Consider the following 6,000-nt stretch of genomic DNA (forward strand, 5'->3'; position numbering starts at 1 on the left):
TAAAGATGTTGTGTCCAGTTATAACTAAAAAATAAATATTAAAAAAATAAATAAATGGATAAAACCGAAAAAATTCTTCTTAATGGTAAATATCAGTGGTAAATATAGTAACTACATTGTATATTATTTTGTTTTTTATAATAAGATAAAAATGGGCTTTTCCAGAGCAAGTTGCCAAAACCAATGAAAGCAGCCAGGGCAGGCAGAAATCAGATTAAAGGTTTCAAAATTTCAAACATTAATTTTTCTTATAAGTGGTTTCTCTTTTAAGCTGTTATACTTATTTATCTAGAAGATATTGTTAGGCTTTATTTGTGAAATTGTTGTGAGTTACGTAATTTTAATTTTAATTTTATTTTTTTTAGAGAGAGAGAATTTTTTGAATGTTTATTTTTCAGTTTTTGATGGACTAATTTTTATTTTCTAAGCAATTATTCCATGGCACTCCTGTTAAAATAGAGAATTTCTTAAGTTGGGAGGCCAAGTTTGATGTAGAACTTCTGCAAATTAAAAAAAAAAAAAACAGATAAAAGAAGAAGAGCAAGCAGAAAAAATAAATTAAGTGGTATGATAGTACCATACCTTTTTTTTCTGTTACCCTCAAATATTTTGGTATCCTTTCTTGTGCAGCAAGAGGATCATTTGAACAGATTTTTATAAGACAATAATATTCATAGGTATCTAGGACAAAAAGAGAAAATATATCAACATGAAGTTTTTTTTAAAGTATAATTTATAATTAATTTTTCTCCTGTACTAAGGATTTATTCCAGTGAACTTCTATCACTGAGTCATGTCCCCAGCATTTTTCTTTCTTTTTTTTTTAAATTTTTTATTGTTGGCTGTTCAAAACATTACATAGTTCTTGATATATCATATTTCACAATTTGATTCAAGTGGGTTATGAGCTCCCATTTTTACCCCATATACAGATTGCAGAATCACATCAGTTACACATCCATTGATTTACATATTGCCATACTAGTGTCTGTTGTATTCTGCTGCCTTTCCTATCCTCTACTATCCCCCCTCCCCTCCCCTCCCCTCCCCTCTTCTCTCTCTGCCCCCTCTACTGACATTCGTTTGTCCCCCTTGTATTATTTTTCCCCTTCCCCTCACTTCCTCTTGTATGTACTTTTGTATAACTCTGAGGGTCTCCTTCCATTTCCATGCATTTTCCCTTCTCTCTCCCTTTCCCTCCCACCTCTCATCCCTGTTTAATGTTAATCTTCTTCTCATGCTCTTCGACCCTACTCTGTTCTTAGTTACTCTCCTTATATCAAAGAAGACATTTGGCATTTGTTTTTTAGGGATTGGCTAGCTTCACTTAGCATAATCTGCTCTAATGCCATCCATTTCCCTGTAAATTCTATGATTTTGTCATTTTTTAATGCAGAGTAATACTCCATTGTGTATAAATGCCACATTTTTTTTATCCATTCATCCATTGAAGGGCATCTAGGTTGGTTCCACAGTCTAGCTATTGTGAATTGTGCTGCTATGAACATCGATGTAGCAGTGTCCCTGTAGCATGCTCTTTTTAGGTCTTTAGGGAATAGACCGAGAAGGGGAATAGCTGGGTCAAATGGTGGCTCCATTCCCAGCTTTCCAAGAAATCTCCATACTGCTTTCCAAATTGGCTGCACCAATTTGCAGTCCCACCAGCAATGTACAAGCGTACCCTTTTCCCCACATCCTCGCCAGCACTTGTTGTTGTTTGACTTCATAATGGCTGCCAATCTAACTGGAGTGAGATGGTATCTTAGGGTGGTTTTGATTTGCATTTCTCTGACTGCTAGAGATGGTGAGCATTTTTTCATGTACTTGTTGATTGATTGTATGTCCTCCTCTGAGAAGTGTCTGTTCAGGTCCTTGGCCCATTTGTTGATTGGGTTGTTTGTTCTCTTATTGTCTAATTTTTTGAGTTCTTTGTATACTCTGGATATTAGGGCTCTATCTGAAGTGTGAGGAGTAAAGATTTGTTCCCAGGATGTAGGCTCTCTATTTACCTCTCTTATTGTATCTTTTGCTGAGAAAAAACTTTTTAGTTTGAGTAAGTCCCATTTGTTGATTCTAGTTATTAAAATTGTGCTATGGGTGTCCTGTTGAGGAATTTGGAGCCCGACCCCACAGTATGTAGATCGTAGCCAACTTTTTCTTCTATCAGACGGCGTGTCTCTGATTTGATATCAAGCTCCTTGATCCATTTTGAATTCACTTTTGTGCATGGCGAGAGAAAGGGATTCAGTTTCATTTTGTTGCATATGGATTTCCAGTTTTCCCAGCACCATTTGTTGAAGATGCTATCCTTCCTCCATTGCATGCTTTTAGACCCTTTATCAAATATAAGATAGTTGTAGTTTTGTGGATTGGTTTCTGTGTCCTCTATTCTGTACCATTGGTCCACCCGCCTGTTTTGGTACCAGTACCATGCTGTTTTTGTTACTATTGCTCTGTAGTATAGTTTGAAGTCTGGTATCGCTATACCGCCTGATTCACACTTCCTGCTTAGCATTGTTTTTGCTATTCTGGGTCTTTTATTTTTCCATATGAATTTCATGATTGCTTTCTCTATTTCTACAAGAAATGCCGTTGGGATTTTGATTGGCATTGCATTAAACCTATAGAGAACTTTTGGTAATATCGCCATTTTGATGATGTTAGTTCTGCCTATCCATGAACAGGGTATATTTTTCCATCTTCTAAGATCTTCTTCTATTTCTCTCTTTAGGGTTCTGTAGTTTTCATTGTATAAGTATTTCACCTTTTTTGTTAGGTTGATTCCCAAGTATTTTATTTTTTTTGAAGATATTGTGAATGGAGTGGTTGTCCTCATTTCCATTTCAGAGGATTTGTCGCTGATATACAGGAATGCCTTTGATTTATGCGTGTTGATTTTATATCCTGCCACTTTGCTGAATTCATTTATTAGCTCTAATAGTTTCTTTGTAGACCCTTTTGGGTCTGCTAGGTATAGAATCATGTGATTTGCAAATAGTGATAATTTAAGTTCTTCTTTTCCTATTTTGATGCCTTTAATTTCTTTCTTCTGTCTAATTGCTCTGGCCAGTGTTTCGAGAACTATGTTGAACAGAAGTGGTGAGAGAGGGCATCCCTGTCTTGTTCCCGATTTTAGAGGGAATGCCTTCAATTTTTCTCCATTCAGAATGATGCTAGCCTGAGGCTTAGCATAGATTGCTTTTACAATATTGAGGTATGTTCCTGTTATCCCTAGTTTTTCTAGAGTTTTGAACATAAAGGGATGCTGTACTTTGTCGAATGCTTTTTCCGCATCTATCGAGATGATCATATGGTTCTTATTTTTAAGTCTATTGATGTGGTGAATAACATTTATTGATTTCCGTATATTGAACCAGCCTTGCATCCCAGGGATGAATCCTACTTGATCATGGTGCACAATTTTTTTGATATGTTTCTGTATCCGAGTGGCCAGAATTTTATTGAGGATTTTTGCATCTAGGTTCATTAGAGATATTGGTCTGTACTTTTCTTTCTTTGAAGTGTCTTTGTCTGGTTTAGGTATCAGGGTGATGTTGGCCTCGTAGAATGAATTTGGAAGTTCTCCCTCTTTTTCTATTTCCCGAAGTAGCTTGAAAAGTATTGGTATTAGTTCCTCTTTAAAGGTTTTGTAAAACTCTGCTGTATACCCATCCGGTCCTGGGCTTTTCTTAGTTGGTAGTCTTTTGATGGTTTCTTCTATTTCCTCAATTGATATTGGTCTGTTTAGGTTGTCTATATCCTCCTGACTCAATCTGGGCAGATCATATGACTTAAGAAATTTATCTATGCCTTCACTATCTTCTAATTTATTGGAGTATAAGGATTCAAAATAATTTTTGATTATCTTCTGTATTTCTGAAGTGTCTGTTGTGATATTGCCTCTTTCATCCCGTATGTTAGTGATTTGAGTTCTCTCTCTTCTTCTCTTCGCTAGCATGGCTAAGGGACTGTCGATTTTGTTTATTTTTTCAAAGAACCAACTTTTAGTTTTGTCAATTTTTTCAATTGTTTCTTTTGTTTCGATTTCATTAATTTCAGCTCTGATTTTCATTATTTCTTGCCTTCTACTTCTTTTGCTGTTGTTTTGCTCTTCTTTTTCTAGGATTTTGAGATGAAGTATGAGATCATTTATTTGTTGGTTTTTTCTTTTTTTAAGGAATGAACTCCAAGCAATGAATTTTCCTCTTAGAACTGCTTTCAATGTGTCCCATAGATTCTGATATGTTGTGTCTGTGTTTTCATTAATCTCTAAGAATTTTTTAATTTCCTCCTTGATGTCTTCTATAACCCATTGATCATTCAGTAACCTATTGTTCATTCTCCAAGTGATGTATTCTTTTTCCTTCCCTCTTTTATCGTTGATTTTCAGTTCCATTCCATTATGATCAGATAGGATGCATGGTATTATCTCTACTCCTTTATATTGTCTAAGAGTTTCCCTGTGACATAATATATGATCTATTTTTGAGAAGGATCTATGTGCTGCTGAGAAAAAAGTGTAACTGCTTGATGTTGGGTGGTATATTCTATATATGTCAATTAAGTCTAGGTTATTAATTGTGTTATTGAGTTCTATAGTTTCCTTATTCAACTTTTGTTTGGAAGATCTGTCCAGTGGTGATAGAGGTGTGTTGAAGTCTCCCATGATTATTGTATGGTGGTCTATTATACTCTTGAACTTGAGAAGAGTTTGTTTGATGAACATAGCTACACCATTGTTTGGGGCATATATATTTATGATTGTTATGTCTTGTTGGTGTATGGTTCCCTTGAGCAGTATGTAGTGTCCCTCTTTATCCCTTTTGATTAACTTTGGCTTGAAATCTATTTTATTTGATAGGAGCATGGATACTCCTGCTTGTTTCCGAAGTCCATAAGAGTGATATGATTTTTCCCAACCTTTCACCTTCAGCCTATGTATGTCTTTTCCTATCAAATGCGTCTCCTGTAGGCAGCATATTGTTGGGTCTTGTTTTGTGATCCATTCTACTAGCCTGTGTCTCTTAATTGGTGAGTTTAAGCCATTAACATTTAGGGTTATTATTGAGATATGGGTTGTTCTTCCAGCCATATTTGTTTATTTATGTTACTAAACATGGTTTGTTTTCCACTTTGATTATTTTCCCCCCTTTAGTGTCCTACCTCCCACTGTTGGTTTTCATTGTTATTTTCCATTTCCTCTTCCTGTAATGTTTTGGCGAGGATGTTTTGAAGAGATGGTTTTCTAGCTGCAAATTCTTTAAACTTTTGTTTATCGTGGAAGGTTTTAATTTCATCTTCCATCCTGAAGCTTAATTTCGCTGGAAACACAATTCTTGGTTGGAACCCATTTTCTTTCAGTGTTTGAAATATGTTATTCCAGGATCTTCTAGCTTTCAGAGTCTGTGTTGAAAGATCAGCTGTTATCCTGATTGGCTTACCCCTAAATGTGATCTGCTTCCTTTCTCTTGTAGCTTTTAAAATTCTCTCCTTATTCTATATGTTGGGCATCTTCATTATAATGTTTCTAGGTGTGGGTCTCTTATGATTTTGCACATTCGGCGTCCTGTAGGCTTCTAGGATTTGAGGTTCTGTCTCATTCTTCAAGTCTGGGAAGTTTTCTCGTATTATTTCATTGAATAGATTGCTCATTCCTTTGGTTTCAAACTCTGTCCCTTCCTGTATCCCAATGACTCTTAAATTTGGTCTCTTGATGTTATCCCATATTTCTTGGATGTTCTGCTCATGGTTTCTTAACAGTCTTGCTGAGCTGTCTATGTTCTTTTCCAGTTGAAATACTTTATCTTCATTGTCTGTTGTTCTGTCTTCTAAGTGTTCTACTCTGCTGGTAGTATTCTCAATTGAGTTTTTAAGTTGGCTTATTGCTTCCTGCATTTCTAGAATTTCTGTTTGTTTGTTTTTTATAACCTCTATTTCCCTGTATAGTTGATCTTTTTCTTCTTGGATTTGTTTATGTAATTCATTGTTGAAGTGTTCTTT

Source organism: Marmota flaviventris, chromosome 6 (assembly GCF_047511675.1).
Source record: "Marmota flaviventris isolate mMarFla1 chromosome 6, mMarFla1.hap1, whole genome shotgun sequence".
NCBI classification, from domain to species: Eukaryota; Metazoa; Chordata; class Mammalia; order Rodentia; family Sciuridae; genus Marmota; species Marmota flaviventris.